This window comes from Lolium perenne, chromosome 6 (assembly GCF_019359855.2).
Source record: "Lolium perenne isolate Kyuss_39 chromosome 6, Kyuss_2.0, whole genome shotgun sequence".
Classification (NCBI taxonomy): Eukaryota; Viridiplantae; Streptophyta; class Magnoliopsida; order Poales; family Poaceae; genus Lolium; species Lolium perenne.
This window is the reverse complement of record NC_067249.2, coordinates 163,333,046-163,347,856: the sequence shown is the minus strand read 5'-3', so window position 1 is coordinate 163,347,856 and position 14,811 is coordinate 163,333,046.

Below are 14,811 nucleotides of genomic sequence, written 5' to 3'. Positions count from 1 at the left end.
AGAGGCAATGCGAAATAAAAGGCAGAATCTGTCAAAACAGAACAGTTTGTATTGACGAATTTTAAAATGGCACCAGACTTGCTCAAATGAAAATGCCCAAATTGAATGAAAGTTGCATACATATCTGAGGATCATGCACGTAAATTGGCTTAATTTTCTGAGTTACCTACAGGGAGGTGGACCCAGATTCGTGACAGCAAAGAAATTTGGAACTGTGCAGTAATCCAAATCTAGTACTTACTTTTCTATCAACGGCTTAACTTGGCACAACAAAACACAAAACTAAGAGAAGGAGAGGTTGCTACAGTAGTAAACAACTTCCAAGACACAAAATAAAAACAAAGTACTGTAGGTAAAAACATGGGTTGTCTCCCATAAGCGCTTTTCTTTAACGCCTTTCAGCTAGGCGCAGAAAGTGTGTATCAAGTATTATCAAGAGACGAAGTGTCAACATCATAATTTGTTCTCATAATAGAATCAAAAGGGTACTTCATTCTCTTTCTAGGGAAGTGTTCCATACCTTTCTTGAGAGGAAATTGATATTTTATATTACCTTCCTTCATATCAATGATAGCACCAACAGTTCGAAGAAAAGGTCTTCCCAATATAATGGGACAAGATGCATTGCATTCAATATCCAAGACAACAAAATCAACGGGGACAAGGTTATTGTTAACGGTAATGCGAACATTATCAACTTTCCCCAAAGGTTTCTTTGTAGAATGATCAGCAAGATTAACATCCAAATAACAATTTTTCAGCGGTGGCAAGTCAAGCATATTATAAATTTTCTTAGGCATAACAGAAATACTTGCACCAAGATCACATCAAGCATTACAATCAAAATCTTTAACCTTCATCTTAATGATGGGCTCCCAACCATCCTCTAGCTTTTTAGGAATAGAGGCTTCACGCTCTAGTTTCTCTTCTCTAGCTTTTATGAGAGCATTTGTAATATGATGTGTAAAGGCCAAATTTATAGCACTAGCATTAGGACTTTTAGCAAGTTTTTGCAAGAACTTTATAACTTCAGAGATGTGGCAATCATCAAAATTAAAACCATTATAATCTAAAGCAATGGGATCATCATCCCCAATGTTGGAAAAAATTTCAGCAGCTTTATCACAGGCGATTTCAGTAGCTTTAGCGATTTAGGCAGTTTCTCGCGCTTTGCATTAGAAGTGGAAACATTGCTAACACCAATTCTTTTATTAGTATTAGTAGGAGGTGCAGCAACATGTGTAGCATTAGCATTACTAGTGGTGGTAATTGTCCAAACTTTAGCTACATTCTTCTCTTTAGCTAGTTTTTCATTTTCTTCTCTATCCCACCTAGCACGCAGTTCAGCCATTAATCTTATATTCTCATTAATTCTAACTTGAATGGCATTTGCTGTAGTAACAATTTTATTATGATGATTCTCATTAGGCATAACTTTCGATTTCAAAAGATCAACATCGACGACAAGACTATCGACTTTAGAAGCAAGTATATCAATTTTCCCAAGCTTTTCTTCAACAGATTTGTTAAAAGCAGTTTGTGTACTAATAAATTCTTTAAGCATGGCTTCAAGTCCAGGGGGTGAACTCCTATTATTGTTGTAAGAATTCCCATAAGAATTACCATAGCCGTTGCCATTATTATAAGGATATGGCCTATAGTTGTTACTAGAATTGTTCCGGTAAGCATTGTTGTTGAAATTATTATTTTTAATGAAGTTTACATCAACATGTTCTTCTTGTGCAACCAATGAAGCTAATGGAACATTATTAGGATCAATATTAGTCCTATCATTCACAAGCATAGACATAATAGCATCAATCTTATCACTCAAGGAAGAGGTTTCTTCGACAGAATTCACCTTCTTACCTTGTGGAGCTCTTTCCGTGTGCCATTCAGAGTAATTGATCATCATATTATCAAGAAGCTTTGTTGCTTCACCAAGAGTGATGGACATAAAGGTACCTCCAGCAGCTGAATCCAATAAATTCCGCGAAGAAAAATTTAGTCCTGCATAGAAGGTTTGGATGATCATCCAAGTAGTCAGTCCATGGGTTGGGCAATTTTTAACCAGAGATTTCATTCTTTCCCAAGCTTGAGCAACATGTTCAGTATCTAATTGTTTAAAATTCATTATGCTACTCCTCAAAGATATAATTTTAGCAGGGGGATAATATCTACCAATAAAAGCATCCTTGCATTTAGTCCATGAATCAATACTATTCTTAGGCAGAGATAGCAACCAATCCTTAGCTCTTCCTCTTAATGAGAAAGGGAACAATTTTAGTTTAATAATATCACCATCTACATCTTTATATTTTTGCATTTCACATAGTTCAACAAAATTATTAAGATGGGCAGCAGCATCATCAGAACTAACACCGAGAAAATTGCTCTCGCATAACAAGATTCAAGAAGCAGGTTTAATTTCAAAGAATTCTGCTGTAGTAGCAGGTGGAGCAATAGGTGTGCATAAGAAATCATTATTATTTGTGGTTGTGAAGTCACACAACTTAGTATTTTCAGCGTTGGCCATTTTAGCAACAGTAAATAAAGCAAACTAGATAAAGTAAATGCAAGTAAACTAATTTTTTTGTGTTTTTGATATAGCAAACAAGATAGCAAATAAAGTAAAACTAGCAACTAATTTTTTTGTATTTTGATTTAGTGCAGCAAACAAAGTAGTAAATAAAACTAAGCAAGACAAAAACAAAGTAAAGAGATTGAGAAGTGGAGACTCCCCTTGCAGCGTGTCTTGATCTCCCCGGCAACGGCGCCAGAAATTTAGCTTGATGACGCGTAAAGCACACGCTCGTTGGGAACCCCAAGTGGAAGGTGTGATGCGTACAGCAGCAAGTTTCCCTCAGTAAGAAACCAAGGTTTATCGAACCAGTAGGAGTCAAGAAGCACGTTGAAGGTTGATGGCGGCGAGATGTAGTGCGGCGCAACACTGTGATTCCGGCGCCAATGTGGAACCTGCACAACACAACCAAAGTACTTTGCCCCAACGAAACAGTGAGGTTGTCAATCTCACCGGCTTGCTGTAACAAAGGATTAACCGTATTGTGTGGAAGATGATTGTTTGCAGAAAACAATAGAACAAGATTGCAAGAGATTGTATTTCAGTAAAGAGAATTGGACCGGGGTCCACAGTTCACTAGAGGTGTCTCTCCCATAAGACAAACAGCATGTTGGGTGAACAAATTACAGTTGGGCAATTGACAAATAAAGAGAGCATGACAATGCACATACATATCATGATGAGTATAGTGAGATTTAATTGGGCATTACGACAAAGTACATAGACCGCCATCCAACTGCATCTATGCCTAAAAAGTCCACCTTCAGGTTATCATCCGAACCCCCTCCAGTATTAAGTTGCAAAGCAACAGACAATTGCATTAAGTATGGTGCGTAATGTAATCAACAACTACATCCTTAGACATAGCATCAATGTTTTATCCCTAGTGGCAACAAAGACAACACAACCTTAGAACTTTCTCATCCTTGTCCTGTGTCAATGCAGGCATGAACCCACTATCGAGCATAAGTACTCCCTCTTGGAGTTACAAGCATCTACTTGGCCAGAGCATCTACTAGTAACGGAAAGCATGCAAGATCATAAACAACACGTAGATAAACTTTGATAATCAACATAACAAGTATTCTCTATTCATCGGATCCCAACAAATGCAACATATAGAATTACAGATAGATGATCTTGATCATGTTAGGCAGCTCACAAGATCCGACAATGATAGCACAATGGGGAGAAGACAACCATCTAGCTACTGCTATGGACCCATAGTCCAGGGGTAGACTACTCACACATCACACCGGAGGCGACCATGGCGGCGTAGAGTCCTCCGGGAGATGATTCCCCTCTCCGGCAGGGTGCCGGAGGCGATCTCCTGGATCCCCCGAGATGGGATCGGCGTTGGCGGCGTCTCTGGAAGGTTTTCCGTATCGTGGCTCTCGGTACTGGGGGTTTCGTCACGGAGGCTATTTGTAGGCGGAAGGGCAGGTCAAGAGGCGGCACGGGGGCCCCACACCACAGGGCCGCGCGGCCAAGGGGGGGGCCGCGCCGCCCTAGGGTGTGGCCCCCTCGTGGCCCCTCTTCGTCTCTCCTTCGGACTTCTGGAAGCTTCGTGGAAAAATAGGCCCCTGGGCTTTGATTTCGTCCAATTCCGAGAATATTTCCTTACTAGGATTTCTGAAACCAAAAACAGCAGAAAACAGAATCGGCACTTCGGCATCTTGTTAATAGGTTAGTTCCAGAAAATGCACGAATATGACATAAAGTGTGCATAAAACATGTAGATAACATCAATAATGTGGCATGGAACATAAGAAATTATCGATACGTCAGAGACGTATCACGCACCAAGTCCTGAATCTTCTTGGTATTCCCAAACTCCGACATCAGAGTTAATAGCGTGGGGGGAACTCTGTTCAAGGGAAACATTGTCCTCCAAACAACCCTCAGGGCTTTGTAGCATTTGTCGAAGAAATGGTGGACCTGTTGGACCCTGATGTCTACGCACACTCCTTTTCCTGTAGACAGTGTTGGGCCTTGATACGCGTACAGCACGCGTCCGTTGGGAACCCCAAGAGGAAGGTGTGATGCGTACAGCGGCAAGTTTTCCCTCAGTAAGAAACCAAGGTTTATCGAACCAGTAGGAGCCAAGAAGCACGTTGAAGGTTGATGGCGGCGGAGTGTAGTGCGGCGCAACACCAGGGATTCCGGCGCCAACGTGGAACCTGCACAACATAACCAAGATACTTTGTCCCAATGTAACAGTGAGGTTGTCAATCTCACCGGCTTGCTGTAACAAAGGATTAGATGTATAGTGTGGATGATGATGTTTGCAGAAAACAGTAGAACGAGTATTGCAGTAGATTATATTCGATGTTAAAGAATGGACCGGGGTCCACAGTTCACTAGAGGTGTCTCTCCGATAAGAATAAGCATGTTGGGTGAACAAATTACAGTTGGGAAATTGACAAATAAAGAGGGCATGACCATGCACATACATGTTATGATGAGTATTGTGAGATTTAATTGGGCATTACGACAAAGTACATAGACCGCTATCCAGCATGCATCTATGCCTAAAAAGTCCACCTTCAGGTTATCATCCGAACCCCCTCCAGTATTAAGTTGCAAACAACAGACAATTGCATTAAGTATGGTGCGTAATGTAATCAACAAATATATCCTTAGACATAGCATTGATGTTTTATCCCTAGTGGCAACAGCACATCCACAACATTAGAGGTTTCTATCACTCCCCCAGATTTAATGGAGACATGAACCCACTATCGAGCATAAATACTCCCTCTTGGAGTTACAAGCAAAAACTTGGCCAGAGCCTCTACTAGCAACGGAGAGCATGCAAGATCATAAACAACACATAGATGATATTGATAATCAACATAACATAGCATTCATTATTCATCGGATTCCAACAAACGCAACATGTAGCATTACAGATAGATGATCTTGATCATGTTAGGCAGCTCACAAGATCCAACAATGATAGCACAATTAGGAGAAGACGACCATCTAGCTACTGCTATGGACCCATAGTCTAGGGGTGAACTACTCACTCATCACTCCGGAGGCGACCATGGCGGTGAAGAGTCCTCCGGGAGATGATTCCCCTCTCCGGAAGGGTGCCGGAGGCGATCTCCTGAATCCCCCGAGATGGGATTGGCGGCGGCGGCGTCTCTGGAAGGTTTTCCGTATCGTGGCTCTCAGTACTGGAGTTATTCTCGACGAAGGCTTATGTAGGCGGAAGGGTAGGTCAGGGGGCGCCACGAGGGGCCCACACTACAGGCTGGCGCGGCTAGGGCTTGGGCCGCGCCGCCCTGGTGTGTGGCGGCCTCGTCGCCCCACTTCGTTTCCTCTCCAGACTTCTGGAAGCTTCGTGGAAAAATAAGATCCTGGGCGTTGATTTCGTCCAATTCCGAGAATATTTCCTTACTAGGATTTCTGAAAGCAAAAACAGCAGAAAACAGTGATAACCCACAAGTATAGGGGATCGCAACAGTCTTCGCGGGAAGTAAAACCCAATTTATTGATTCGACACAAGGGGAGACAAAGAATACTTGAAAGCCTTAACAGCGGAGTTGTCAATTCAGCTGCGCCTGGAAACAGACTTGCTCGCAAGAGTTTATCAGTAGTAACAGTTTTATAGCAGTAGCAGTAGTGAAATAACAGCAGCAGAGTAACAAATACAGCAGTAGTGATTATAGTAAACAGCAGGATTAAAATACTGTAGGCACAGGGATGGATGACGGGCGTTGCATGGATGAGAGAAACTCATGTAACAATCAAAGCAGGGCATTTGCAGATAATAATAAAACGGTGTCCAAGTACAAAGCAATCCATAGGCATGTGTTCCATATATAGTCGTACGTGCTCGCAATGAGAACCTTGCACAACATCTTTTGTCCTACCAGCCGGTGGCAGCCGGGCCTCTAGGGAATCTACTGGATATTAAGGTACTCCTTTTAATAGAGTACCGGAGCAAAGCATTAACACTCCGTGAACACATGTGATCCTCACATCACCGCCATCCCCTCTGGTTGTCCCGATTTCTGTCACTTCGGGGCCTTTGGTTCCGGACAGCAACATGTGTATACAACTTGCAGGTAAGATCATAAAACAATGCATATCATGATGAAATAATAACATGTTCAGATCTGAGATCATGGCACTCGGGCCCTAGTGACAAGCATTAAGCATAACAAGTTGCAACAATATCATCAAAGTACCAATTACGGACACTAGGCACTATGCCCTAACAATCTTATGCTATTACATGACCAATCTCATCCAATCCCTACCATCCCCTTCAGCCTACAGCGGGGGAATTACTCACACATGGATGGGGGAAGCATTGCTGGTCGATGGAGAGGCGTCGGTGGTGATGATGGCGATGATCTCCTCCAATTCCCCGTCCCGGCGGAGTGCCAGAACGGAGTTTCTGGTCCCCGAGACGGAGTTTCGCGATGTGGCGGCATACTGGAGGGTTTCTGGCGACTTCGACTTCTTCCTCGCGTTTTTTAGATCGAACCCCTTAAGTAATCCAGAGGGGGGCGTCGGAGGCCAGCCGAGGGGGCCACACCCTAGGGCGGCGCGCCCCCCTGGGCCGCGCCGGCCTGGTGTGTGGGGCCCTCGGGCCTCCACCTGGCTTGCCCTTCTGGCTCCCTGAGTCTTCTGGTAAAATAGGCCCTTTGGTATAAATTCCGAGGATTTTCCCGAAAGTTGAATTTCTGCACAAAAACAAGACACCAGAGCAATTCTGCTGAAAACAGCGTTAGTCCGCGTTAGTTGTATCCAAAATACACAAATTAGAGGCAAAACAATAACAAAAGTGTTCGGGAAAGTAGATACGTTTTGGACGTATCAATTCCCCCCAAGCTTAGCTTATTGCTTGTCCTCAAGCAATTCAGTTAACAACTGAGTGCGATAAAAGAACTTTCATGAACACATTTGCTCATATGATGTAAATATTCTCATGATATGGCTAACACTTAGGCAGTTCATAATAAGGTACATGCAAATAAGATCATCTAATAGCTATGTCAATCATGGAAAGGTACCAACAATTAATAATAAGCATCATGAATCATGTCTATAAGCAGGATTGCAATGTTCATAAAAGGGTATGATAAAGTGGTATCTCGCTTGCCCAAATTTGAATAGAAAAACATAAATGCCCAGGCACCTCTGAGGTTCATAGAAAGACTAGAAATAGAGATTGTCAAAGATAAAAGCATCAAAGTTATACCACAGTTAATCATATTTTGGGACAAGCATATTACACTAAGAATGACAGTTGTGCTCTCAAGAAAGTGCTCAAAGAAAGGATGGAGACACAACATAAAAGTAAAAGATTGATCCTTCGCAGAGGGAAGCAGGGATTAACATGCGCTAGAGCTTTTCATTTTTAAAACTGGAGTAAAATCATTTTGAGAGGTGTTTGTTGTTGTCAACGAATGGTAATGGGTACACCAACTACCTCGCCAACCAGACTTTCAAGAGCGGCTCCCATGAAGGACGTTATTTCTACCAGCAAGGTAGATCATCCCTCTTCTCTTTTGCTTATACATGTACTTTAGTTTTATTATGGGCGACACTCCCCCCAACTTTTGCTTACACAAGCCATGACTAACCGAATCCTCGGGTGCCTTCCATCAATCTCATACCATGGAGGAGTGTCTATTTGCAAAATTAAGTTGCTTACTGATGAATCAGAGCAAAACATGTGAAGAGAATTATTAATGAAGTTATTAGTTGGGGCTGGGCACCCCGTTGCCAGCTCTTATTATGAATGTCCGTCAAAAGCAAATGACAAGGTCGAAAGATAAACACCACATACTTGCTCATGAGCTATAAAACATTAACACAAATTGAGAAGCATTTTGAAGGTTTAAAGGTAGCGCATGAGAATTTACTTGGAATGGTTTGAAATGCCATACATAGGTATTTATGGTGGACACTTTGGAACAACTTGGTTTTCAGGGGTTTGGAAGCACGAGCAGCGTTCCTGCTCAGTACAAGTGAAGGCTAGCAATAGACTGGGGAGCGACAATCAAGAGAGCAGTCACTGTCATAATCATGCTTGCGGCAAAATAAATTAACGGAGGCATAAAAGTGATACAAGAACTCTGAAGCAATGTAAATCGTAGAGGCTTAATTGACTTTTGTTCAGTCATATGCATGCGTGAGCATGTGCCAAGTCAATTCAAATGAATTATTCAGAGGAGGATACCACAATGTCATACCTATTTATGAATAAAACAATGCAAGCAAACATCCATGACATGCTAGTCATATTAATAAATTGGAGCTAAACATGAGAGATCATGAACTACTAGACTTTCTTAAATGACATATACCTCACATGAACCAACTAAGCATGCACACATGGATGAGTATATGTACAAAAATGAAAACAAATAGAGTTCATACCAGCCTCTCACCACATTCGAATTGTCGTAGATCGTCATTATTGCCTTTCACTTGTGTAGCTTGGATAATATGAAATGAAAACCACGCTCCAGCCACCGAAGACCATTGAACTCATAATGAACTTTACAAAGCCAAATAAGAACATCAAATTTTTTTGGTGTTTTCGAATTTGAAACAAGAACAAAGGAAACAAGCAAACAAAGCAAAATCTTTTTGGATTTTCTTATAGCAAACCAACGATAGCAAATAAAGCAAAATAAATGCAAGAAACCAAAATAAACAAATGGTGAAGACAAACAACAGAAATATTTTTGGTCTTTTTGTGTTTTAGGAAAGAAACAAAACAAAAACAAGAAAATGGAAACTAGAAGAGTCACATAAACACAAAGAAGCAGGAATTCGTCAAACTTGACAGCAGTACAGTAATCGATTTTTAAGAAATTCTTCCACTGCTCAAATCGAAAAGTATTCAACTAATGAAAGTTAGATAACAACCTGGGGAACATGCAAAAAAATTGGCTTCGCAAAATATCGTTCTGGCTATTTTTGAGAATTTTTTTTGGTAACAGTCCAGAATCTGTTTTCAGGCAGCACTTCCCCAAATATCATCTCCCTCTTATTAGAAAACCACTCAAAGAAACTAAACAAGTATATACAAGTATCCAGCAACCATAATATGCAAAGAATGAGTGATGCTGGTATACCTCCCCCCAAGCTTAGGCTTTTGCCCTAAGTGGAGTTCAAGCCCAGCGAGGGTCGATGTTCCACGCCGGTGGATCATACATGGCGTAATCATAGTGAGGTCCCTGTGCAGAAGAAAAGCGTGGCGGCTCCATATGTCCAAAATGTTGATGCGAAGAACTTGCTGCATCGGATGACGAGTCGAGGTGTTCCTCGGCCTCCTCCGTGTTGTCTCTTGCATGATGGCCTCCTCCCTCCATGTATGCATTCAATGCACCTTCCGTGACTGACCAATCCTCCCTGGAATCAAGGTTAAATAGAACAGGTGCAGGCAATCCTACTAGTTTTTCAGTTTTCTTAGTTGTTCTCCAAGTCTTCTTGTAAAATGTTATCTTGTAAGACAGGTTACTCAAGTTAGATGAATCAGAAACAAATTCATGTTTAATCATGGAGACTATGTCAAGTTTCTCTATGGGAAGTTGAATATCAAGATGGTGAGGTTCTACACCATGAAAAGCTAGTAAACGAGAGGCGATGAGACCTCCACAAACTCCGCCCTTCTCACGGTTAGTAGCAAGTCTATAGGCTATCAATGCACCCAAATTATAAGACCTATTACTTTGCAGTGCAGCAGCTAGAAAAGTTAAATCCTGGATAGATAATTTACTACCATTCTTTCTAGCAAGAACACACTTAGTAATGAAATAAGCAAAGTAGCGGATAGCTGGGAGTTGAATGCTACTGATTTTACCACCATCCTCTGAGAAGCTCCTTCCATGACAAATCATCTCGAAGAGGTTTAACAGCTCTCGCGGCGATCCCCTTATCTTCTCGCAAGATCCCCATTGTGGTACTCTAATTGCTGTACAAAAATCATTGAATGGCAAGTTGACAGTTTTATTATAGATTTTGTACTGAACCATGGGGTTAGATTGCGACCAATTGAACTTAAAATCCTGCACAACAGACATAATCAATTTTGCATATTGGCATGGTTCTCCGTCAACAAAATCATTCAACCCTGCTCGAGAAATTAGATTGTGAACATCTCCCAAGATTCCTGCACTTCTCATGAAATCTGTGCACGGGTAGTAAGAGGGGTATATTCCCTCTTCGCGGTTCACTCTCATGACTTGTTGCACCTCCAATTCTTGTTGGTTTAGTTGATGTCTATTCCACTCCATTTTCTGAAATTTTCAATAAACATTATAAAATTTGATTTGGTGACATATAATTGAGGGAAACTACTATAGGAACTTGCTAGAGTACTAATCATGCATCAAAACTAGTTTATACAACTTAGAACAAGCATGCAAGCTCACTAAACATGTTACCTACAGCAGCAAAATATTCAAGATATACTCAACCAAACAAAATTCTACTTGGATAATCGGAGGAGTCACATACCGGAGAGCAAATGTGCCAAATTTTAGACATAAATCTGGGCTGAGCAAAGAGATCGAGAAATCTTGAGCTCTTGAGCAGAAACGCGAGTGAGAGGAAACTGGTGCTGGTTTTTTCGGGAGAGAGAAAAGTGTGGGAGGAAGAGATAAAGAAGTGGGGCAAGGGGGAGCCCACACACCAGGGTGGCGCGGCCCCCTTCCAGGCCGCGCCGGCCTGTGGGGTTCCACCCTGGGGTGCCCCACTGGTCATCCCCAGGTGCTCCCAGGTGCGTCTTCAAAAAATAGGACCAACGGTATAATTTTTGTGAATTTTTGAAAACTTTGAAAAATGCACATTTCTGGGTATTAAGTTTATTATTACTGGACAGAAAAAGATTTTGAAATTTCTATACAACTAAGGAACTTTGCAAAACAAAAATGCTACAGCAAGTAGAACAAGTGGAGGAAGAAAGAGATGTTGTTTACCTCCTCTATGCATATAAAAAGTATTTGTTAACAAGGTTGATCAAATCTTGCCACCAAATAAATTTTACATAGCATAAGAAGAAATAAACTTCAAATCAATCATGTTACCTTGAATTGTACTGATATGGATCCAATCATAAGATTTTGATATCCTTCTTTAGGCTCATATATAGGACAATCAATAGTTCCAACTTTGATAGTTCTCACGTTAGAAATGGTATTAACTCCACATACTTTATCAATCCTCTTGGGAAAATAGACGGTATGCTCCTTATCATCAACATTGAAAGTAACTTTTCCTTTATTGCAATCAATAACAGCCCCTGCGGTGTTAAGAAAAGGTCTCCCAAGAATAATAGACATATTATCATCTTCAGGCATTTCTAACACAACAAAATCAGTTAATATCAAGCAGTTATTAGTAACTTGAACAGGAACATCCTCACATATACCAACAGGAATAGCAGTAGATTTATCAGCCATTTGCAAAGATATATCAGTAGGTATCAATGTCTAAATAAAGTCTCTTATAAAGAGAAAAAGGCATAACACTAACACCGGCTCCCAAATCACATAGAGCAGTTCTAACATAATTATTCTTAATAGAACAAGGAATAGTCGGTATACCTGGGTCGCCCAACTTCTTTGGAACCTTGCCATTGAAAGGGTAATTAGCAAGCATAGTGGAAATCTCCTTATTGGGTATTTTCCTTTTGTTAGTGACAATATATTTCATATACTTTGAATAAGGAGGCAATTTAATAGCATCAGTCAAAGGGATTTGCAAGAATAAAGGTTTCATCCAATCACAAAATTTATTATAGTGTTCTTCTTCCTTCGGTTTTAGTTTCTTAGTAGGAAAAGGCATTTGCTTTTGTACCCAAGGTTCCCTTTCATTACCATGTTTCTTAGCAATAAAATCTTCTTTAGTATACTTTTTATTTTTAGCATGCTTTTCAGGTTCTTCCTCAACCTCTTCTTTATCAGAAGCATCATTCTTATCATTATCATGTTCATTACCACTTTCAGTTTCAGCATCGGAAATAGAAATACTATTAGGATCATTAACCGGTTCAAAGGATTATACAACATTTTTATGTTTCTTCTTCTTTTTCTTAGAAGGAGCACTAGGTTCAATTCGTTGAGAATCTTGTTCAACTCTTTTGGGATGCCCTTCAGGATATAGAGGATCCTGGGTAGAAACACCACCTCTAGTTGTTACTTCATAAGCATGTTTCTCTTTAGAATTATTTTTTAACAAGTCATTTTGCACTTTAGTGAGTTGATCAATTTAAGTTTGAACCACTAGTCAGCAACCCGTGCATCGCACGGGCTACATATGTCCCACACATTGATATATTGTTATTATTTAGTTCGAAAAATGGGTATGCTTTAGTTGCATCAGCGTAGCATCCTGTCAAGCATATTGATAATTAAAGATGGCATGTTTTATAGAACAACAAAGAATTTATTTCATCTATTCAATCTTATTTTGGCAGGCCTACATTGAACTGTGGTCCATGTTTGCTTTAATTAACTAAATCGTATGTATGGATCAGGATATTCTAGTTAAAACATAAATGCATGTTATAACTTTGTCTTTGTTGTCTATGGTTTATTTTCTTAGCATGGTATTTCTATATAATGTTCCTTATATTCTTGTAAATATATATAATAACATCGGAGTGAAAAATGCAGAAAATACTCTTCCTAGCTACATAAATAATTAATAAATTGCAGCAAGTATATATTTGTATGGCAATATATGACTACAGCTTTTTAAGACCATCCACATTACATGCAACTATATTGAAGGAGTATATTTACTTACATCGTCCTAGGGTTGAATACAATTGTAGAATCTCCGGCATGGTGTGTGCCTGTGTTTAAAATGATCATTTTTTTTTTTTTGGTATTCAAAGGACAAAGCCAAGCTACAGCACACAAAGGACAGTATCCTGTTATTCTCAGTCTGGTTTGCGCTATAATAGATCAGTGAAAAAAACAGTACTTGTAAGTTAAAAAAAAAAACTAAATTTTGTTCTGTCGTCATGCCTAAATGTCCCACTATTGCTGCAAAAAACAGGGTTCTGCAAACCTCAGGCACATGTCATCTAAATCCCGAATAAAGTCTCCAACTATATGGTGCACCACTTGAATAGATGCGGCATTTGTTTTTGTATTGATAAAAAGATGTAGCTTGTCAAGAGTGCCTCCTGCAGTTTATCAAGTTTCAACACCCAAATATGATTACCTGCTTCACTTTGCTAGCGAGATCATCTCCATGCTACTATAAAATATCAATTAATTATTTAATTGTACAACATGCCCAAATGGAAGCAACCAATATTTTATTCACAAAAGAATCACTGTGGAAGCAGGTATTAGAGTATGTGTATGTTTAGACCAGAAACCATGCAGCATGTCGAGCTTACCATGATTTATCTAAAAATCCCACACGACGACGCCCATGTCCCAACATACAATAGATTTCTGTGTATTTGCAACACAAAAAAAGGTATCAAGACAATGCCTACATAAGTGGAGACTTGAGTTGTATCTACAAAAAGCAATTTTATCTTGATATGTAATTAGACCATGAAATTATGGCATCCGGTGGTAGCTTAGATCATATGAACACCCAAGATGAAGATTCTAATGTCCATTTGCAATCAGGGTAAATAATTAGGTAAGTGAATGCTTCTTTAAACATTCATATTTAGATGATGGAATTCATAAAATTTCTAATTTAGTGACCATTAGCAATCTAGGTAACCCATAACTGTAGCTGATGAAAAACGTGTAAAAGATCATAGCTGCCACTTTCATATTATATTCTTTAAGTGGCATCCCCGAACTATAAGTATCAGACTTAAAAGGAAATATCATACAAATTGTTAGAAATCGAAAATCCATCTGCTGCAGCATGGCAACAGTATTGATGTTCTCATGTCATCAGTGGACTATTATTTTTCCGATCAGACCTCTGAGCTGCTTAACCACTTGTGGTTGATAAATTTCATCCAGTCTCCACAGTCATACAATCTGCGTTGAAACTGCATGTGACTCATCATGCTCTGTTTTATCCATCATGGCGGTGTACCCGTTGGCTGCTGGCCTCTATGAGTTAATCTATGCGATCCAGTGACATGTAGATCCAAAGCGAACCTGCAACAATAAAAATTGTTTTTCATAGGTCTGGAACAATATTACGAATCTTTTCCTTGGTAATATCAACAGCATCCTCGGCGGCTACTTCGAAGAATCATGTGCGTGTGC